Genomic DNA, 24,475 nt, shown 5'->3' with positions numbered 1-24,475 from the left:
TTTTCTCTTCTGTTGGTCTCTATATCTGTTTTGGTATCAGTACTATGCTGTTTTGGTTACTGTAGCCTTGTAGTATAGTTTGAAGTCAGGTAGTGTGATGCCTCCAGCTTTCATCTTTTTTCTTAGGATTGTCTTGGCTATATGGGCTCTGTTTTAGTTCCATATTAAATTTAAAGTACTTTTTTCTAATCCTTTGAAGAAAGTCAATGACAACTTGATGGAGATAGCATTGAATCTATAAATTACTCTGGGCAGTATGGCCATAAAATATTTTTTAACTCAAAAACTAAAAAAAAATGGTGATATAATATCATGTATTCATTAATAAAAATGAAGATGATTACATTCATTTTTGTTGAAAATACTTTTCTAGAAAATATATCTTATGAAAGCTATTGCTGTTACCTCAAGGGATGTGACCAATCTCTTCATCTTATTGGATATTTTTACTTCATGATACATGTAATTTGGAGGCAGTTTTTCCTTGGTGGCAATAGCACATTTAGTTTTTCATCCATTGAAGCATATTTATTGATTTCCTCCTATATACCAGACACTATGCTAGATAACAAAAAATAAGGGTAAACAAAACAAACATATTTGATGCCTTTATAGAATTTAGTGTAAAATGGGAATATAGACATTTAAACGTAATTATAACAAAGAGGTGTTTTACAAAAGGAGCACTTCAGGGTGCTCCAGTAATGAATAGCAGAATGGAGTATAAGGAAGGTTGATGATGATGTCCCCTAAAGAAGACAGAGTATGAGGGAAAGTTTCTACATGACTAGAGATGGGAGAAGGATTTGTATATGTTGAAAGAGATGACTGGATTCAACAAAGCCTATTTCACATGATCTTAAAGCCTCATGCAACAAAATTTCAAAAAAAAAACCAGTAAATTTTTTCTAGAAATTTAAGGTGTTAATATACATGTTATCCTTCCATAGAAAGTTTATTGACTGTGTAAGCTAGTGAATGGTTCACATGTCATATAAATTCCATCCTGATACTCATTTTTTGAAAAGATTTTAGAACATGTATTGACCAAAAGTCATAAGAATGTTATGGCCTAAATAAAAAAAAATTTCCTCAAAATTTGATTTAAGACAGCCTGTGTTGAAAATACAATTTGCAAATATCTCTTTATTTTAAAAAGCAGCATATCATAGGCTATGAAATGAAAGTGAGAAATGTGCAGGTACAAATGAAGGGAAATGTTCCACATACTACATTCTAGGGCACCGTGTGGGTGGATGTCACACCTGACCAAGCCCTCCGGGCCGCACAGTGTGAGGGTACTATATACTGTCACTGAGACCAAACAGTGCTGTCAGCTCACTCATAGTTCTGGCAACAAGCTCCAGTAGATCTCAATGCAGCCAGAATTCACAGGACTAAGACCTAGTATAATAGCATGACAATACAACTCACGTACCTACACAGTATCAAGCATTTTTTTTTCTTTTTTTACTTTTTAGAGTCTTCAGATAGTTGCTTTTTATATTTCGTCAAGTAGTTTTTCTTATAATCAGAGAATAATATAGGCCACAGTGGGGTTTTCCTTCAATGCTGGGAGGTAATCTCTACTTCCTTTTGAAAAATATTTGGGGGCAAGCTGAAAAATACCTTTTTGTTGTCTGATTACCAAGAAAATGGAGAAGGCTTCCTGATTTGGAGAGGATGGAGGAGGAAAATAACTGTCATATGGGCTCTGGGAAGCCTTAGGGAAGGGTTAATATAAAAGATTCAGGCACAGCTTTGCCTTTGATTGCTTTTCCTATTTCTTTTTCCCCTGTCCAAAGAAATTTACTGATTTTTGCCTGTGAAACTATTTGAAGAAACTCTGAGCCCTGCATTTTCACAAAGGATATAAATTTGTTCTTCCAAAAAGTCTATTGCCCAAATTTGAAATTGTTCATTCAGTTGGTATATCGCCCCTGCAGGACTACTCTTTCTTTCTTAGGGTGGGAATTGATTTTTCTTCTCTTATTTGTCATGTGAGAGTACTAACTATATTACTACATCAGAATTTTCACACATTATTTAAAAACCTGTTCTCGATGCGAGGATGTCTTGCATAGGCTTGTCTATACCAGTGTGTAAAAACCTCAGGTTGCCTTTAAAATTGTGAAGGCAAGCTATGTTCCTCATTAAGTATACAGACTATCTGGAAAGTGACAGTTTTCTACAGACATTTTCCAAAATTTGAACTTTTCTGTATTTCAAGTGATTTTACCCTAACGCCTAAGTTTATGCACACAAATTAATGGATCTTTTAAATCTATAATTATAATATTTGCTTATAAAAATACATCTAGGCATTTGAAATTATCAAGGATGTTGAAATTTATTTATATAAATAAATGCTTTTAAAATAAGCATGTCTAAATATTTATACTCACTTGTTTGCACATTAAAATTAGAATGACAATTTAAAAACTGTTTTTGGAATTGAAACACTAACTGATCTATACTTTTAGATTTATCTTTGCATATAAAAATCTGTGTTCTATTTAGTTCCTTGTCTACCCCCTTCCTCCCCACTTCCTTTAATTTTCAACTTTGAAAAGGTAGACAGGTAAAACTTTTATCTGTTAGTAAAAAAATGGAGATATCAAAAAAGGAAAATTAAAGAATAAAGTATGAAGCCATTTCCATAGTATTATTTTTTTGAAATGGCTTGTATGAACATAGTACAGACTGGAATTCACAAAAAGAAGAGTCAGAACATGCACAGGTCTCCTGGCCTCTCAAAATAGTGTTCCTGATCACAGCAGGACACATCCTGGGGATAGGATTGTATCTAGAAGGGGGTTCCCACCCCTTTGCTGTGTATTTTTATGGCGCAAGTGTTAGAGTAGCCTTGCCACTGGAGACAAATGTTTTGAGATAGACTGCCAAAGAGTCTGGGCTTGAGTGCCTGCTGTTTATAGGAATTACTAGAGTCTTTGGGAGACATTGAAGTCAGGTGCAAACCTTCCTTCTGTGGGGAGGGCAGCCCCTAATCTCAGCTAACTGATTGCCAGTTAACCTAGAGAAAACTGTCAGGGGCTTTAGATAATCCTGCTTATCCTTCAATACCTATTATTAACAAACTGTTATTAAAAAAAATAATTTTAGACTTACAAAATCCAGTCAGGAGTATGCTGTGTTAACATCTCTTTAAAGATTGGCTTACTCCCAGTGCTGGTTCTTGATCAGAATTATTTGAGATCAGGGATTTACTGTTATACTATCCATTGGACTTAGCACAGTGACTTGCACAATGGAGACATTCAGTCCATATCATGAAGTTCATGAGCAAATGAGTGCCACTGCCTGAAGCTTACTCATCATGACCTAGCCTAATGTTTCAGCATGTCAGTACCGTTTTTAGAATGCAGATGGTGTCCTGATGAGTCTTTAGTTTCATAACAATATAAATTCATAGGCAAAAATGGAAAATAGTCCATCCTATTTTTTTTTTTAAAAGTGAAATCCAGTAAGTAAAACTGTAACTTGAGCCATTCTTCATACATAATACAGATTCTGCTAGATATTGCCACCACCACTACCTCCTCCTCCTTTTTCTTTTTAAGGAAAAAGCTAACTTAGTGAGATTATCAAGAAGTTAGATACTCAACAAATTTCACTTGGCCCCTCCACTTAAATGGATGAGATGTGGTTACAGATTTTTTCAATGATTTAAGTTACAAATGTGAAGAGATGATGGGTGAGCTAAGTTAGGATGATCAAAAACAGTGCTGAGATTTCTCTTTCTGATAATTGGGTATATACATTTGTAAATGGTGTTGCTGTCTCTGCCCAAGACACACACTCTCTCTCTTAATCTCTCAAAATCAACAGCTCTGTCAAAAACATTTGGAAAGAAGCTACTTTGAAAGGAGTAAACAAGGCAGTGAACCCATTAGAAAATGTGTTCACAATATAGCGCTCACTAGCTACATATAACTAATTAAATTAAAATAAAATAAAGATCCAATTTCTCAGTCATACTAACCACATTTCAAATGTTCAATAGTCACATGTGGCTAGTAGCTACTATATTGCACAGCAAGAACATTTTCATTATCTTAGAATGTTCTATTAGACAGGGCTACATGTAAAGTTACTTCTGGGACATTTGATATCATTTGAAGACTAAACAAATGATTCTGAAATCAAGTTTTCTGAGATCAAGCAGATTTGGTTCATTTGGTTAGGTTTTAAAATTGTACTTTAATCCTGCTTAGGTTCAATCGGAGTAAATAGCCATAATGGGTGTGAACTACTCTAACGAGTACTTTCAACTTGAATAATACCAACTTATCCATTTGCAAGGCCACTTGCAAATCGACAAATTTCCTATATAGGTCTAATATTCCATAAATAAATTTGTGTCTTTATACTCTAGTCTATTCCAATACTGTTGCATTCTTCTTGGGTCATTGTAGTTACATACTGTGCTTCAGTCTCACTTACAGCTCTACATTGCTGTATCTCTACAATTTTGTTTCTGGTCCATAAAGATTATTTTTCAAGCCCAGCTATCTTTTTACTTTACCTTTTCATATTTTTATCTATCATTGCCATGTGTTTGGAAAAGGATGGTGGTAGTGGGCAGGAATATACATGAAAGCATTAACTTACTACACCATCTGTTCAGAGAATAGTTAACATAGCACTCCTGCAATAGCTATCTTTAGAGTCCTGCTTGTAAGGTGATTTTTGGCTGGCATCTGGGAACTTGGCTGTCAGAGCATTGCCCATCAACAGTTAACTGATAAGGTTGGTGGACTGTGCCTAGACTGTACTAACAATATGATTATGCTAAATACCTATGTTCCTTCTGGGAGACTGGAATTTTGATATGTATTAGGCAGAGGGTGCCCATGTGACAGCCCCCAATAAAAATCTTGGGCACTGAGTCTCTATGGGCTTGCTTGAGCGGACACATAATAGGCATATTGCATTTTCATTGCTGAGCAAAGTGTACTCTGTATGACCCCTCACAGGAGGGAAAAGCCTAAGCAAACCTGCTTATGGATTACTCTGAATGCATATGTCCCCTTCTGATCCGACTGTTTATCCTTAGGACTTTGCTGTAATAAATCTTAGCGATGAGTACAACTATATCTGAGTCCCATGAATCCTTTTAGTGAATCTCTAAACATGGGGACTCGACACATCCTCTTGAAGAGAATTTCCGTTTTTATTTGTAAAGGAATAGTAAAATGACTTTTATTATGGGCAGCTAATAATCCCAATGCTCAAACTGAGACAGACTTAAATTCCACCCAAACCTCGAATGTTATGGGAGGTTATATGAGGAGGTTACAGATAATGAAGTAATATTTAAAATATATGTCAAGGTACCTGGCACATAGTAGGCATTCAAATAACATTACTTGTGTTTTTTCCCTATTCCTTCCACTCCCAGCCCCATTAGAATGCAATGTTTTTTTAAGTTGGTGGGCCTCATGACATATTTATGTTGCCTGTTTTCCTACTTCTGTTTTCTTTGCTAGAAAGAGCACAATATATTTAAAAGTTAGATCATTAACCAGTTTTGTTCTTTTGGCATCTGGTGTTTGAAGCTGTTTCAGTTTTCGTTCCAATTTTTTTTTTTTTTCCATAATGCTCTTTCCAATTGAATCTCACTTGCTCTTTCTAAAAGGAGAACTATGAAACATAGAGAGACATCATTTCATGGTTTCAAAGCCAGCAGGGTCAAGCAGGAAAGCTCATAATTGAAGTCTAAAATGTGTGTTTTTTCTTTACAAGCAAAAGGGAAGAGAAGAGGCCATGACCTGAACCACTAGCACTTCTGTTGATAGAGAATGGAAGATATTGAGGCAATTACTAGAGCTTAGATTTCAGGTCTGGGATGTGTGGGAAAGCACATTGGCACTTACGAGGGAAAGAAGTCCTCAAAGAAATCTCCTTTTCCTAACACTGGGCCCAGTGACTTAAGTTTTTAGCTGCCTATTTTATCATAAAATGTATATAATAAACACAGTCCACAGTCAGGTCACTGACCAACTGGTGACTGAAATGTAAGTGAGAAGGCTAAGTGCTTGCAGGGTGATTCTCAGTCCCCGAGAAAGGACATATGACCTCTAAGTGTACAGTTACCATTGGCTGTCTTCTGCTTCCATCCCTTTCCACTTGTATAAACCTGCTTCTCAGTTTTGAACTTGAGCCATATCTTCAGTACGATCCCACTGAATACTGACAACTCCATGTAACAGTCTCCTAGGCATCGCAACTTTGCAGAGAAGAAAACTGAAATGAATTCAGAGATTAAAGTTACCAATTTGTTGTGAATACTTATTATGCATCCCTTGCAATGCTGAGGATGTCTATGTATACAATCTTATTTGAATTCATTCCATGTCTGAGATATCTTGTTATGCCCCTGTAGAGGTACTGGTCCTGGCAGTAAATATTCATGGGGTAAGAAAACGCCTCAGTTAAGAATCTTGGGATGTACCTTCAGTGGTGCACCGCCTTTGTAGTGATTGCTTGGATCAAAATGATGACTACTGGCCATCTTTCAGCTTTGTGAAGCAGTCCCATGGAGGAAATGGGAGGCCTTCATCTCTGTCCCTATGCCATTGCTGGACAAATTGTAGGTAGCTTTCAGTCAGCAGACAAATCACTCAATCTAGCTCTCCATTTCCAGTGTGGCTTATTTGATGAACAACACAATTATAAAAGGGTCAGAAATAGTAAAACTCAGTACTTCGGGATTCCAGCCCAGCAAACACCTAGAGGCCATTTTCCAAGTCAGAGGCTGTTTGATAGTTTTTGCTCCTTATCTATTTCCCCAGAAGAAGCTGCTGTTTCTTCTGGCTTCCTCCTTACCTATTCATATATTGACCATTCTGATGCTAGACAGTTCTAAGCCCTGTAGCTAACTTCAGATGTTATTATCCCTCCTCCGAATGCAAAATTGCCAAATGTTCTACTTCAAAGAGCACTGGCCAGGAGCATGTTTGGTTATCTACCATTCTTCACACATGCAGCCTGCAGCACATCCATTCTTCCTCAATAAAGATCTTTATTTTCATACATTATGACTCATTGGCTCAAAGAAAAGAAGAGGGCAGATTCAGGTACAGGAAATTTCTTTTTTTTTAAAGACGGTTATGTGACTTGATGTAGCTCTAAGCATATTTAACATAAAATTAAAATTGTACATCTACAGCAGCTGTAGAGTTTTTACAGATCATAAGTGTCTTGGGACCCTAATACACCACCCTGAAGACATCCTTGATATAGCTAAATTTAGATAGCTCTAGAAGGAATGGCACAGAGTAGGATTTGTTGAGTATCTACTATGGTTTCATTACCTCTCAGATTGTACCTGAGTACACATAAATGATGAGATTTGGTTATTCGATCTGAGACTATTACTTCAAGTGTCTATGAAAATAAATGTGTATGAGTAGAAAAAGATGATGCTCTAGATTAAGGTGTTTCTTTAGCAAGTGCTATACAAACATTTTAAAATCAGTGGGATCTTTTATCCTCAAATAAAATACTAGTAAGAATTAGAAAACAAATACCACTGGACATGTTCTGGATAACCTCTAAATAAAGACAGAGCTGGACCTTAACTCTTATTCCGTCTTCTTGGAGGGCCCTGAAATAAGACTCCAGAACTCTGAGGCTTCGCGGAATATAGGAGACTGTATGATCTGGTAGAAAAAGGAAAAATGCTGAAGTCATGCAGTCTAGGAGTTTGAATCCCAGCTGTCCTGATAATACCTCTTGATTTCAGCAATTGATTTAACATCCCTGAAGATCAGTTTTCTCAACTTCAAAAAAAATAAAGGGAAATAGGATATATGTCAAGAAAAAGCTGTAATGAGTATTATATATAACATTTGGTAAGGAGATTCTGAGTGCTGCCTTGGACCTCCTTCTGGGTCTAAAGACTGGTTTAGATGGAAGTAGAGAGCTGGCCCAGAAAACATAAGAATGAGAGCTGGTCAGGCTAGGCAAGGAATGGGAAGAGGAAAGCTAGAGATGGGAGGGGGAGCTAACATGAACCAACTGAAGTCAAGTCTAGTGAGGGCTTCTTTATATTACTAAGCACAGAGAACAGTGAAAAGAATCTGGACTAAGAAAAGGAACATCACAGATTGATGTCTAATGGAGGGGATCCTAAGTAGATTGTAGGGCTATTTCCAAGATAAATTTCATTAATCGAGATTGGATATTGAAAAGATAGACAAATTGTGTCATGGAATCACAGAACTTCCAAGCTGGAAGGGAATTTATCTTTCTTCTCATTCACTTCCCTTGGTTTGTAGATGAGGAAACTGAGGCTCAGAGAGGTTAGGTGACCAGTACAAAGTTTCTTAGCAAGTGGGTAATGGGACTACTTCTGGTATGTTTCCTATGTATATTGCCTACTCTTCTGGACTCTCCCCTTATTTCCAGGTCAGACTGCTTTTCATTTCAGAGTCTCCCTTAGCAACTGGTTATAATGTTCATGGCCTAGAATGTACATTCTCAAGAAATTCTGTTTCACATATCTTCTGATCTTTTCTAAAAACCAACACATACAATAAACCTAACTACTTTAAATAAATTAGTGGTATGTTAAAAGCAATAACCTCTTACACATGAGTAGCAAATTTACATTAAAAAAAGGAGTTTTGATAAAGGATAGAATCACTTTACAAACTCCCTGTGAAAGAGGGACCATGGCAGCCTGATCAGGAGTAGGAACATTAAAATACCTCCCCAAGTTTAGATCAAATTCAATTACAATCAATAATAGATTCTGGCTAAATCAGGAAAAGTACAGAGGTTTGTTAGTTGTTAGGTTTTTGAAGGGAAGGTGAGGATTAAAGACACACACACAGAAAGAGGGCGGCTCAACAGCAAATGCAGGCTCTATGTCCAGCATAAAACCTACAGAAGTGGGGGACCAGCCTAATGCCAGAGCCCACCACTGCCTACAGGCTGTGGCAATATATAGGTATGGGTGGGAGGGGTCTGGGCAGTATGGCTTGCTGCCTGGCAGGATATTGATAAGATGTACCCATGATGAGGCGGTTCTGGCTCTTGTTCCAGAGGGATGTCACTGTGGTGTTCCATGGAACTTTGTCCAGCAAGATATGATAGGGATGTTTCTTTAGCTGGGCCTTTGTCCACATTGTGGTCATGTAGTTAGGAAGGATGTTTCTCATGGCCCAAACTCCTGTAAAATGTTTCACTTTGACCAAGGTCTGCAAAATAGCAGGGAGCTTACAACATAGTGTACTTTGGACTAACATTCTTGCCTTCTACTTTAATATAAAAGGAAGAGTGGCATTGTGGATTGTCTGGCTGCTTCCTGCTGAGTAGGGGCACTGTACTCAGGGTTCAGGTTTTGAAGTAGTGGGTGTTCGACTTCAGAGCTGTTTTCCTTGAAGCACTGATACTGAACTTGGTGGAGGAGGAGGATGGCATTAATGTGTTTCTGGGTGGTTGTCTGGATAAGGGAGTTTAGCCTTTGGGAGGTAAAGCGGGATATGAATGTGAATACATATGGGCCAGTTGTTAGTATTCTGAGGAAGAAAATTAGGGGCCATAAGAAAGGGGCAACCTGCTCTCCCGGTGCTAAGTGCACAGAGATGTTTAGTTCTGCTAATGGGAATGAAGTGTACAGCCTGCTTGGTGTGTGTGGAGGAGGAGGAAATAGGGATTACTGAAGGAACCTGAATAGTTTGGTTGTTAGGCAAAATGTTAATATTTGGAGATTGAAACACCAGGGCTCATGTTCCTGACCAATTGACCAGTAGGCGGAGTTAAGTGTTTGCACTGCAAAGGAAGAAGACACTGCAGGTGGACAGACAAAAGTTATCGGGTATGGTGGAAAGCCATGAGAAGGTGGGGGTTGATTCTTGAATGAACTTTTTGTCCCATCCTTTTTTTGTTTTTCCAAGTTGAATAGCTGCCAGCAAGGGTAGCCCCTGTAAGGGCCTGATAGGGAATGTTGGTGGGAGAGGAGGTGAAGGCTGTTTGGTTTTGGAGAGAAAGAGATAAATAGGTTTTCATAACTAAGCCATTGGGATCCTGATGGGGCAGAAGGATATAGATTGCAGTTGAGGAAATTGTTTGCGCAGTTTCTCCAGGGAGCGCCCTTAAGTTGACTACATGGAGAGGGGTGCCAGCAGAGAGGGGAAGGTTAGTAAGGGGTGTTTTATAGAATCCAGCTTAGAGGCCATGAGGCGAAGGAGGGTGACAGCCCTGTGTGATGATGTGAGTGGATTCAATAGGTTGCAGGAAAGGTGTTTAGCCAAGCCAGATTATAAACAGGTTTTGGGAATGGATTGGCAGAGTACATGAGATGCAGGTTTATTTGGACTGGGCTTATGCAGTCAGGTTAGCAGGATGGGCTGTGAACTGCTGGATTTGTGTGAACAACAAATTTAACAGTTGGAAGAAAGACAGAAGTGTGACTGATTTAAGAGGTGATGTTTGAGGTTGACAAAGTGGACTCAATTGCCAGAGGTTAGGGGTGGGGACTTAGAGTATCCCATAGACAAAGAAGACAAAACGAGGACAAGGAGATTTGAGTAGGAGTGAAATTTTGGAAAGTCCTGCAGTCATAGCTCCTGGATTAATGTGAGAAATCGGAGTGGATTATCCAGGGACTTGGGGAGGGAATACCAGGAGAGATCGGAAACAAGCTATGAGATAAAATATTTGAAATTGGAGGCAGAGAGTGTTATGGACCATGGCCTCCTGGATAGGCAACTTCTGGAACTTTTGTTCAGTGAAGTGAGGTTGGTCCTGTGAGGAAGGGAGAGAAATTTGGGGGGAGGACATTTCTGGATGTGGATCTGGTGCTCTTTTAAGTTTGGAATGGTGTATCCAGTGGGGAAAGGATATAATCTTTGCCCTTGTGGGAGTGGCTAGGATAACCTGGTGAGGACCCTCCACTTAGGTTGGAGAGGGGAGGAGGAGTCTGTGATCCAGACCCAGTCTGGACTTTCCGGATGGGGCAAGTAAGCATTTGCATACTGTCTTATACTGTCTTATTAGATGTTGAGTAAGGTGTAATGCCAGCCAAGTATCTCGTATATAAGGGGAAGAAGATACAGGGAGATTCTGGAGGATAAAGAAGTGCTCGTACAAGAGTTTAAATGGCCTTAGGCTAAGGGGTTTTGGGGGAATGGCTTGCAAATGCATGAGGGCCAATGGGAGAAGTGAAGTCCAGGCCATTTTAACCTCTGGAAAGAGTCTGGTTATTGTTTTAAAAGGGCATTGGTCCATTTAACTTTACCTGAAGATTGGGGGGGCAATGAGAAATATGGAAAGGTATTTAATGTTTACAGCCTTTGCCAGCTGTTGGTTAACCTGTGAAACAAATGTTGGCCTGTTGTTTGACCGGACGGAAGAGGAGAGTTTGAACCAGGGATAATATGAGTGAGGAGAATAGAAGCGACAGTGTGTGCCTTTTCAGTGGTGGTAGGAAAAGCTTCTACCCATCCAGAGAATGCATCTACTATTGTCAGAAAGTATTGGACTCATTTTATGGGGGCATGTGTGTGAAGTTGATTTGCCAGTCCTGCCCTGGCAGGTGTACTTGGGCCTGGTGTGTCAGGGAAAGGAGGTAATTTGATAGCTTCTTAAGGGGAAGTTTGAGTGCAAAGGAAATATGCCTTAGTAATATCTTTGAGATTGGAAGCCATGGTGGAAGACTGTGTGTAAATTTTTAAGAGCTGGAGTAGGGGTGGTATGGAAATGGTTGTGAACATATAAAAGTACAGAAAGTTTTAAAAACATGGGCAAGGCAATTTTATCATTGAGGTAGAACCACTTTTTCCTGAATAGCATCAGCCTGGGCAAGTAAGGTTTGTTCCTCCTGGGTATATATAGGGTGTATGTTGGGAAAAGGGGGCAATAATGATGGGGTTTTAAGGGCTGCCAACTGGGTTGCCAAATTTGCCAGAGAGTTTCCCTTGGTTATGGCATTTTGGTGGTCCTTGCAATGAATAATGACGGCCTGTAGTGGTAGTTTAGCCGCCTCCAGCAGTTTGTGTATGAGTTTGCCATTTCCTATGGAGGTTCCTTTTGTAGTTAGAGAACCCCTTTCCTGACAGATTAAGACATGAGAGTGTAGGATGTGGTATGCATATTTGGAATTGGTGTAAATGTTACTTTTCCTTTGCCAGAGTGAGGGCCCTGGTTAGGACAACTAGCTCCACCTGTTGAGAGGTAGTTCTGCCTGTTGAGAGGTAGTATGGGATGGGAGAGCATTGGATTTTAGGAGTTTATATCAGCAATGATGGCTGAACATGGCTCCCTAAAAAAGGTTCCATTAATGAACCATGTAGGGGTTTTTGAAATGTGTTGGAAGGTGGTAGAGGAGAGGGAGTCTAAGAGGTCCAGGCAGGAGTGAGACAGCTTAGAGTTGGAGGTATTTACAGGAAGGAGGGTGGCTGGATTGAGAACTTTACATCTCTGGAAGGTGATGAGAGGGTTTCCCATGAATAAGGCGGGCGCCTGCTGTAAGTTGGATGGTGGGAGAGTTAGAAGAGATTGCTGACTTGTAAGGTTCTGTAGGCTATGGGAAGATGAAATAGGAATGTGTTGGTAGAGAGTGAGTTTCTGTGCCTCTGAGGCCAGCAATTTGGCCACACCCATGGTTTTTAAGCAGGGTGGCCAGCTTTGAATGACAGTTCAGTTGTTTTGAGAGGTTTGCAATGGCTTGTGGGGAGTTGCTATATGTTCTGCAAAGTAGTCCAAGAGCAAGGCCTTAGTCAAAATGTACATACAGAGTAAAGGACTTGGTGGGGTTGGGAAGTTCCAGTGCCAGGGCCGTTACAAGGGTTTTTTAGATTTTTAAAGTGTGAGTTGATGGGGTAAGCTGGGTTTAGGGGTTCCAGAATGGGCCCATGTGAGGCCGTGCAGAGTGGCTTGGCCAGCAAGCTGAATTTGGGAATCTACAGTTGGAAGTATCCCACAAGGTCCAAGAAGAAGAGGAGGTCCTTTTTTTTTTTTTTTTTTTTTGGTTGGGGAAGGGACATGTCCCGAATTAGCTTCTTTCTTTTGGGTTGGGATAGCCTAAGAATTAGGGGTTACAACCAGTCCAAAGTAAGTGACCTGGGTTTGGGCTACCTGAGCATTTGTGGGTGAGACCTGCTATCCTCAACTATGGAGGAAGTTTAAAAACTGAGTGGTGTGTGGGATGGACAGGTTAAGGGAGGAGCTACAGAGAAGGAGGTTATTGATGTGTTGGAGCACAGAGGTTAGTGACTTCCTGAAGAGTTTTAGAAGGTATTTGAAATCTTAAAAAGTCAAATGAAATAGAAATTTGGTATAAAAACCACAATGATTTAAAAGTCATGCCTATTGTAGTTTGAGGAAGCAAACAATTAGAGTCTCCAGAGGGAATGGCGTTTGGTAACACACGGATGTGACTGCCACCTTGCAGAAGAGGTTATCATAGAGATCTTGGGAAGGTACTCATAATAAAATTCATGAGTGATGGATGCACAAGTCAGATGTCATTTTACTAATTTTCATTAAAAATATAATTGTTTTAAGGACAAGAAAATTTAAGCTTGTATGACACATGCATATTCTCAATCTGGGACGTCTATAGTTTATATCTAAAAGCTAAATAACTAAAAAGTGACTTAGAGAGTATAGTCAGCAAAATGAATGTTATTTAGATAATCTTAATGGCCAGTGTCATAAAGCTATGATAATCTCATGAATGCATCTTTCTGATATAGGAGTGGTCCTCCATTCTGACCTGACATTTATATTCATAGGTAGGAGGCCAGTTTTTCCAGCATGGTGCTGGAAACACAGTACTCATTGCTGTAAACTTTCAAACACCAGAACATCCCATTTCTGATTGATGTATTCTTTTTTCATTCATTGGTTCAATAAATATTTAATGAATATGTATTTTCGGCACTACACTAATGCAGTGCATAAAAGAGGGAGCAAGAGAGACACAGCCCCTGCCCTCACATAGATTAACATCTAGTGATGACAGATATACAATTAAACAAGCTGTGATCACAATTGGTATGGTAGAGGAAGTACAGGGCATCATAAAAGTGAATAAGAGGGCCACCTAACCCAGAAAAAGGGATCAGAGAAATCTTCCAGCAGGAAGTGATGCTTTACTGGGGACTTGAAAGTTGAGTACAAATTAGCAAGGTAAGGGAGAGATTGTCTCAGGCAGGGGACCAACATGAACAAAGATAAAAAAAAAAAACTGAACAAATAGAAAAACCTCATATACTCTTTTTTGACAAGTGTGCAGAGATATATTTTTTTAAAAAGATAACATACATTGTTGATGACTGTATGGGTAACCCCCTTTTCGATTTTTATTGTTATTTTACTCTAAATTCCGGGATGTGCAAAATGTGCAGGTTTGTTACATAGGTATACATGTGCCATGGTGGTTTGCTGCACCTATCATCTTGGTTTTAAGCCCTGTAAATACATACACCTCTAGCTAGACTAATAAAGAAGAAAAGAGAGAAGACGCAAATACCACAATAAAAAATGATAAAGGGGATATCACCACAGACCCCACAGAAATGCAAACTACCACCAGAGAATACTATAAGCACCTCTCCACAATTAAACTAGAAAATCTGGAAGAAATGAATAAATTCCTGAGCACATACAGACTCCCAAGACTAAACTAGGAAGAAGTTGAATCCGTGAATAGGTCGATAACAAGTTCTAAAATTGGGGCAGTAATTAATAGCCTATCAAACAACAAAAAAAAAACCCCAGGACCAGATGGATTCACAGACGAATTCTACCAGAAGTACAAAGAGGAGCTGGTACCCTTCCTTCTGAAACTACTCCAAACAGTTGAAAAGAAAGGACTCCTCCCTAACTCATTTTATGAGGCCAGCATCACCCTGATACCAAAACCTGGCAGAGATACAATAAGAAAACTTCAGGCCAATATCCCTGATGAACACTGATGCAAAAAATAAATAAAATACTAGCAAACTGAATCCAGCAGCACATCAAAAAGTTTATCCACCATGATCAAGTTGGCTTCATCCCTGGGATGCAAAGTTGGTTCAACATATGGAAATCAATGAATGTAATCCATTACATAAACAAAACTAGTGACAAAAAAACCACATGATTATCTCAATAGATGCAGAAAAGGCCTTCAATAAAATTCAACATCTCTTCATGTTAAACACTCTCAATAAACTAGGTATTGATGGATCATATCTCAAAATAATAAGAGTTATTCATGACAAACACATAGCCAATATCACACTGAATAGGGAAAAGCTGGAAGCATTCCCCTTAAAAATCAGCACAAGACAAGAATGCCCTCTCTTACCACTCCTAGTCAACATATTATTGCAAGTTCTGGCCAGGTCAATCAGGCAAGAGAAAGAAATAAAGTGTATTCAAATAGGAAAAGAGGAAGTCAAATTGTCAGTTTGCAGATGACATTATTGTATATTTAGAAAACCCCATTGTCTCAGCCCCAAAACTCCTTAAGCTGATAAGCAAATTCAGCAAAATCTCAGGATACAAACTCAATGTGCAAAAATCACAAGCATTCCTTTATACCAACAGTAGACAAGCAGAGAGCCAAATCATGAATGAATGCCCATTCACAATTGCTACACAGAGAATAAAATACCTAGGAATACAGCTAACAAGGGACTTGAAAAACCTCTTCAAGGAGAGCTACCACTACTGCTCAAGGAAATCAGAGAGGACACAAACAAATGCAAAAACATTCCATCCTCATGGATGGGAAGAAACAATATTATGAAAATGGCCATACTGCCCAAAGTAATTTCTAGATTCAATGCTATTCCCATCAAACTACCACTGACATTCTTCACAGAATTAGTAAAAACTACTTTAGGTCGGGCGCGGTGGCTCAAGCCTGTAATCCCAGCACTTTGGGAGGACGAGACGGGCGGATCACGAGGTCAGGAGATCGAGACCATCCTGGCTAACCCGGTGAAACCCCGTCTCTACTAAAAAAATACAAAAAACTAACCGGGCGAGATGGCGGGCGCCTGTAGTCCCAGCTACTTGGGAGGCTGAGGCAGGAGAATGGAGTGAACCTGGGAGGCGGAGCTTGCAGTGAGCTGAGATCCGGCCACTGCACTCCAGCCTGGGCAACAGAGTGAGACTCAATCTCAAAAAAAAAAAAAAAAAAAACAAACTACATTAAATTTCACATGGAACCAAAAAGAAGCCATATAGCCAAGACAATCCTCAGCAAAAAGAACAAAACTGGAGGCATCACACTACCTGGCCTTAAACTATACCACAAGGCTACAGTAAGCAAAACAGCATGGTATTATTACCAAAACAGATATATAGACCAACGGAACAGACAGAGACCTTAGAAATAACACAACACATCTACAACCACCTGATCTTTGACAAACCTGACAAAAACAAGCAACGGGGAAAGGATTCCCAATTTAATAAATGGTGCTGGGAAAACAGACTAGCCATATGCAGAAAACTGAAACTAGGTAACCCCTTTTGTCCACTGCTGATAGGAATGTAAATTGTTATACATATTTTAAAGGTTATTTCAGAAGTTTAAAGGTATAAACTCTGTAAACTTGACACTGTAATTTTAGATATTTGTTCTGAAGAAATAATTGTGGATGTATAAAATGATATAAAATATATGAGATCTTGACTTTATAAAGAGAAAAATTGGAAACTGGAAAATGGGTTCAATAAATTCTTATATTTAATGAAAAACATATTATGCAGCTAATAAAAGTATTATTATCAAAACACTTAATGACCTAGATCTTGGGGATAGCAAACTGTAGCCAAACTATGGCAAAATGGGCTGCAATCTGCTTTGTTTTTTAATTTTTTATTTTGAAACAACTATAGATTCACAGGAAGTTGCAAAGAGTACAGAAAGGTACCATGTACCACTCACCTAGTTTCCTCTACTGGTTAAATCTTACTACAGTGCAATATCAAACTATAAAATTGACATTAGTACAAAGTGTGTGTAGATTCTTGTAATCACAAGTACAATCAAGATACTAACTCTTCCATCACCACACAAATCTCCCTTGTGCTACCGTTTTATAGTCATACCCACCTCTTCTTTTTTCCTTGGTCAGTCTAGCTAGCAGTTTATCAATTTTTAAAATCTATTCAAAGAACCAACTTTTCACTTCATTGGTCCCTTGGATAATTTTTTAGTCTCTATTTTGTTTAGTTCTGTTCTCATCTTTATTATTTCTTCTACTAATTTTGGGTTTGATTTGTTCTGGCTTTTCCAATTCCTTGAGGTGCAACTTTGGATGGTTTATTTGTAATCTTGCTACTTTTTTGATATAGGCATTTGGTACTATAAACTTTACTTTTCATTTCTTTCTTTCTTTTTTTTTTTTTTGAAATGGTGTCTCACTCTGTCACCCAGGCTGGAGTGCAGTGGCACGATCTCAGCTCGCTGCATCCTCTGCCTTTTGGGTTCAAGCAATTCTCCTGCCTCAGCCTCTTGAGTAGCTGGGACTACAGGCGTGTGCCACCATGCCCAGCTAATTTTTGTGTTACCCTGCTATCAAAACATACAGGATTATCCTGCTTTATCCTGCTATCAAAACAGATAAGGATGCCACATCAAAAAGACAACTATAGGCCAATATCTCTGATGAACATAGATGTATAAATCTTCAACAAAATATTATCAAACAGAATCCAACAGCACATCAAAAACAAAACAAAACAACAAGAAAACCCACAACATGTTCAAGTGGGATTTATCCCAGGAATGTAACAATGGTTTAACACATGCAAGTCAATAAATGTGATCCATCACATTAACAGAATGAAGGACCAAAACCGTGTGATCATCTCAATAAATTCAGAGAAAGCATTTGATAAAATTCAATATCCCTTCTTAATAAAAATTCTCAACAAATTAGGAATAGAAGGAACCTACCACACAATGTAATAAAAGCTATATATGATAAACCCACAGCTAACATCATGCTAAATGAGGAAAAGCTGAAAGCCTTTTCTCTAAGAATTGGAACAAAACACAGACACACACTTTGACCACTCCTATTCAACATAGTACTGGAAGTCTTAGCCAGAGCATCAGGCAAGAAAAAGAAATAAAAGGCATCCAAGTTGGAAAAGAGAGAATAAAATTGTCCCTATTTGCAGATGATATAATCTTATATCTTGAAAAATCTAAAGACTACCAAACACTGTAGAACTGATAAATGAATTTGGTAAAGTTTCAATATACAAAATTAACATACAAAAATTAGTAGCATTTCTATATGCCAACAGAAAAAAATCTGAAAAAGAAACCAAGAAAGCAATCCCACTTACAATGCTAATGAAATAAAATAAAATGACACAGCTAGGAATAAATTTTCCTAAAGAAGTGAAAAATCTCTACAATGAAAACTGTAAAACACTGATTTAAAAAATTGAAGAGGATATGCCAAAGAGGAAAGATTGCCATGTTCATGGATAGGAAGAATTAATATTGTTAACATTTTCATACTAACCAAAGGAATCTACAGAATCAATGTAATCCCTATCAAAATATCAATGACATACTTCACTGAAATAGAAAAAAAAAACCCCTAAAATTTGTATGAACAACAAAAGACCCCCAGTAGCCAAAGCAATCCTGAGCATAGCAAAGCTGGTGGCATAACATTACTTGACTTCAAACTATAATACAAAAACTATAGAAACTAAAACAGCATTGTACTGGCATAAAAATGAACACATAGACCAACGGAACAGAAGAGAAAACCCTAAAACAATGCCATGCATGTGTGGCCAACTCATTTTTTTACAAAGGTGCCAAGAGCGTACATTTGGGGAAGGACATCATCTTCAATAAATGATTCTGGGAAAATTTAATATTTATAGAAGAAGACTATAACTGGACCCCTATTTCTCATCAGTGACAAAAATAAACTCAAGATGGATTAAAAACTTAAATATAATACTTTATAACGTATAAAACGACTAGATAAAAATATAGGAAAAACACTTCAGGACATTGGTCTAGGCAGATATATTATGGCTAAGACCTCAAAAGCGCAGGCAACAAAAACAAATATAGACAATTGGGAATTATTCAACTAAGAAGCTTTTCCACAGCAAAGGAAACAATCAACAAAGTGAAGAGACAGACTGTTGAACGGGAGAAAATATTTGCAAACTAATCATTTGACAAGGACTATTATCCAGACTACAGAAGGAATTCAAATACCTCAATAGTAAAAAAGAAAGAAAGAAAGAAAAGAAACAAATAATCCCATTAAAAAGCTAGCAAAGGACATGAATAGACATTTCTCAAAGAAACACATTCAAATGGCCAATGCTATGTGAAATAATGCTCAAAATAATTAATCTTCCGGAAAATGCAAATCAAAACTACAATGAGATCTCATCTTACCCCAGTTAGAGCAGCTATTATTAAAAAGACAAACAATAACAGATGCTGGTGAGGATGCAGAGAAAAGGGAACACATATACTCTTGCTGGTAATGTACTAGTACAGCCAGCCTGGAAAAGAGTACGGCGATTTCTCAAAAAACTCAAAATAGAACTACCATACAATCCAGCAATCCCACTACTGGATGTTTATCCAAAGAAAAAAAAATCCATGTATTAAAGAAATACCTACACTCCCATGTTTGTTGCAGCACTATTTACAAAGCAAAGGTATGGAATCAACCCAACTGCACAACAATGGATGAATAGATAAAGAAAATGTGGCACATATACACAACAGAACACTATTTGGCCATAAAAAAGAATGAAATGATGTCATTTGCAGCAACATAGATGGAAGTAGAGGCTATTATATTAAGTGACATAGGCCCGGCAGAAAGACAAATATCTCATGTTCTCACTCATGTGTAGAAGGTTTAAAAAGTTGATCTCATGGAGATAGAGAGTAGAATGATGGCTACCAGAGGCAGAGAAGAGTGTGTTGGGTGATGAGGGTAGGAAGATAAAGAGAAGTTAGTTAATGGGTGGAAACACACAGTTATAAGGAATAAAATATAATGTTCAGGCTGGGCGAGGTGGCTCACGCCTGTAATCCCAGCACTTTGGGAGGCCAAGGCCCAAAGTGGATCATGAGGTTGGGAGATTGAGACCATCCTGGCTAACACGGTGAAACCCTGTCTCTACTGAAAATACAAAAAATTAGCCGGGCGTGGTGGCAGGCGCCTGTAGTCCCAGCTACTTGGGAGGCTGAGGCAGGAGAATGGTGTGAACCCGGGAGGCAGATCTTGCAGTGAGCCGAGATAGTGCCACTGCACTCCAGCCTGGGCGACAGAGCAAGACTCTGTCTCAAAAAAAAAAAAAAAAAAAAAAAAAAAAAAATATATATATATATATATATATATATATAAAATGTTCAATAGCAGAGTAGAATGAATGTAGCTAACGACAATGTATTGAATATTTCAAAATCACTAGAAGAAAGAACTTCAAATGTTTGCAACACATGAAAATGACACACACTTGAAGTGATGGACACCTCAAATACCCTGACTTGAACATTATGCAGTCCATACATATAAAAAACTCACACATACCTTATAATTATGTACAAATATTTGTATCAGTAAAAAAGACCACACAAGTTTAATTACTATAGCTTTAAATATATCTTAAAATTAGATACATTGATTCTTTCCTTTTTAGTTTTTACCTATAAAAATTGTTTTAGCTCTTCTAGTTCCTTTGCATTTCTATATCAATTTTAGGATAATCTTATCTGTATCTGCAAAAAAATATTTTGCTGGGAATTAATATGAGTTATGTTAAGCCTATACATAAATTTGAGGAGAATTAGTATCTTTATTATGTTGAGACTTTCAATCCATGAACACAATATGTCTGCTACCTGTTTTTTTAATAAATAAAGGGCTATTGGAACACAGTCATGTCCAATTATTTATATATTGTTTATGTTATATATATTTATGGTTGCTTTCCCATTATAATATCAGAGTTAAGTCGTTGTGACAAAGACTATGTGACTTACAAAGCCTAAAATATTCACTACCAGGCCCTTTACAGAAAACTTGCCCACATCTGGATCAGATAAATGTCTGTGCTATATTGTTAAGTGAAAGAAAGCATATTACAAAACACTATAAATGGTATGTATCATTTTAATTTTGAACATAAGTTTTAATCACACTCATATGTATATGCATAATAAAATGACTGAAGTAATATAAAACCAAAATTTTAACTACTTTTTTTCAGGACAGCAGTATTAAGGGTGATTTAAAAAATATTTTTTTGATTTTCTGCATTTTTCTTTTATTCTATCCTACGTGGCTAAAAGGAATTTAACATGTTAAGAAAAGATTTTCCTTTCAAATTTCTCTCTCAACAATCTTATGAGACTCGTTCCTTTTAGGTGAAAAAAAAGACTTTCAAATTACAGAAGATATAATGATCAATTATTTCTGTTCAAGATAGTTAATTATGCCTTTACAATATGTCTTTTCAAAACATGGATGAATTATTGCAGGTTCATAATTTAAGCCTACTTAGTCAATAAGTACAGATAAGAAAATGCCATAGATATAAATAATCTTAATCCTTGGTTTATTCTTGATGATTTACTGATTCACACCTGAGGTTTACTTACTGGTAACTGTAGGCAAATGTAACATGCTTAAGCCTGAATACTAAGATGAGCAAATTGGTTACTGCTAAATGACCATTTAAAATGATAAGTACTGGGAAAATAGTTACATTTTTTGCTATCCTCACCCTCTATTAACTATTACTTCAGAGTGACAGGTTTTTTTCAGTTCTGTTGGTGGATCGACATAGATATAGACAGCTCAAATAGCAAGTCACACCAGGAGTGTCACCTGGTATTTGAGAAACTGAGTGGATGGCATAAAACACAGTGATTATAGCTATACTTTCATCTGGAAAGAACTCTGATAGGGTCATAAAAGATCAAGGGACTGCTTGGAAGGGACATAGGTACCTGACAGGTTAATAACCCACTTCACAAAGTCAAAATGCATCTCCAGCAACTCCATTCTTTTCCTGAGGTGATTATTTCTTAAACCCTAATCTTTATTTTTAACCCTACTCTAAATCCACTCTGTAAGTACTCCTTCACATGGTACAATTTAATTATTTTAATAACTATTAACTATTTTAATAACTCTAGAAATTATATAGTAATAGTTCCCTCATCATAACCACTGAAGAAAGTTTGTATGGGGACAAGGTATGAAATTCTAAAAGGCTCTGATCTTGCTCAGAAACAGGCACCAATTTTCTCAAATGAAAACATGTTTATTATATAAAGACTACAGATGCTTGGAACAGCTTGTCATCCCTTTGCTTTTAGGTGATGCCCACACAGCACTAAGAATGGCAGAGATCTGGCAATTTTCTAATTAAATGTGATCAATATTGACAACTAAACGGCATCATTCCGGCCCAGGAGTAGATTTCTGGGCCACAATTATCCTATTTGTCTGCCTACATTGCTCACATTAACTGGGTAAATTGGCTGATCAAATCTCCACTTCTGTAATACCAGACTGAAAGAGAGAGGCTTAGGAATTCACACAATAGTAGAGAATGAATAAAAGGTGTTCATTTGTTCATCCATTTTTTTTTTTTAAACAAATAAAGGTTGACAACTACCCACTTCTACTCTGCTCGGTATGTGGAATTTGCAATAAAGAATAAGGCCTTGATTCTTCCCCACAAGAAGCTTAGAACTATGGGGGGAAAAAACACACAAAAACCCCCAAATGTGCAATGATAAAGGTGTGATCTAAGGCTGAGGTATCATAAGAAATATACAGATAAAGTACTGCAGGAATTCGTAAGATGAAGACATTACTTCCTGGAATCAGAAAGAGCTTTCTGGAGAAAGTTACCTCGGGCACAAACTTGAAGGCAGGCTGTGGGACGAGGCAAAGGCACAGAAAGCGAGGCAGATTCATTAAGACTTGTTGGTAACCCAAAAAGAATGTGCTTAAGAGAAGGGGAAATTACTGTTAGCATTTAGGATGTTCGAGGGAAACTTACAGGCAGACATACAGCCAGCCCTTAGGAAGTAATTGGAAGCAAGACTGGTATACAATCAGGAACCTGGGTATTGTCCTTCTGCTTCAGCTTCATTCTTTCTCTCTGCAGACTTGCTTTCTCTGCTTTTCCATTCATGGTCGACTACAATTACCCCAACTAATTGAAAGGCAGCAAGGAGAATCTTCTTGCCCCACATTATGTCAATTTTATGAACTATTGCCAGGAGAGTGAAGTCACAAATAAACACTGCTTCCAGGGGAAGAAGATCCAGAGGTTCCTAGATATGGGGAGATGACTTGCATGCTGGTCAGATGTACCCTGAAGAGTGTCTACTGTGCTGTGCAAGGAGAATGGTAGCACAGTGCAACTAGAATACAAGTTTGGAAGGGCAGCTAAGAAAAGATAATGAAAGACTTTGGGGAGAATAATTGAGGATAGTAATGTAATCTGAACTGTGCTTTGGACAAGTTCATCTGACAACATTAAGTATAATGAAATGAAATAATAGATTTCCTTTTGTCTCATTTTTTTTGTATTCATTAATCTCACTGCATTATAAACACTATTATAAGCCACTTTAACTTCTTTTGGAGACAAGATACAAGATGATACAATAATTGTTATTTTTTTTAAAGAGAGTAAAGATGAGAGGTAATACAAATTCAACTTAGAATTGTGTTACTTATCACTTTTCTTTGTAAACGAGCATGAACCCAAATAACCACATTCTGAACCCTAATTTTAAAATGTGAGGATTCAACTAGAACAAACATAACAACTAGAACAAATATGGCTCTTGTGTGCTCGTTGTCTCATTTACCCCATCCAGAAACGTTGCTAAACGTTTTCGGATGTTTCCTGCTGAGCCTGGTCTAAGCCACAGAATCTTTCTCCATCCTCCAGGCAGCTCATAAATATCAATTCACTGAAGGTGTTATTCAAGGTTCAAATATTTGCCATCCCTAGACAACAATTCTAAATTGCTGTGTCTAAAATTCTAAATTGCTAAGGATAAAGATGAAGTCTTTAGTTCAACCTTCTTAACTGAGGCCCAGAAAGAGTAAGTGATTGGCATGTCACACAAACAAGTAAGTTATATCCTGAGATTATATTCTTCTTTTAGTAATTTTAATGGAAAAAAAGTCTTCACTATTATAATCCTTTCTGTGTGATCATTGAGCAGTGGTTTGAAATTGTTTTTCTTAATACATGCAATTGAACTTTCTGAATTTTAATTTTTTTAAAATTTTATACTTCTAACAAACTGATCAGACATTACTGCTTGAATTTACCTTTTCTAGTTAATAATATTTGACTTCTAGTGGACCACTACTGGCATACTGGAATTTAGCAATTAGATGAAAGTTCATAGATATTTCCTTACTATTGTAAAATTGGAACATTGACCTATTTCTGA

The sequence above is a fragment of the Macaca mulatta genome, chromosome 15, assembly GCF_049350105.2.
Source record: "Macaca mulatta isolate MMU2019108-1 chromosome 15, T2T-MMU8v2.0, whole genome shotgun sequence".
NCBI classification, from domain to species: Eukaryota; Metazoa; Chordata; class Mammalia; order Primates; family Cercopithecidae; genus Macaca; species Macaca mulatta.
The sequence above is the reverse complement of the archived record's forward strand: the minus strand, read 5'-3'. Positions refer to the sequence as shown.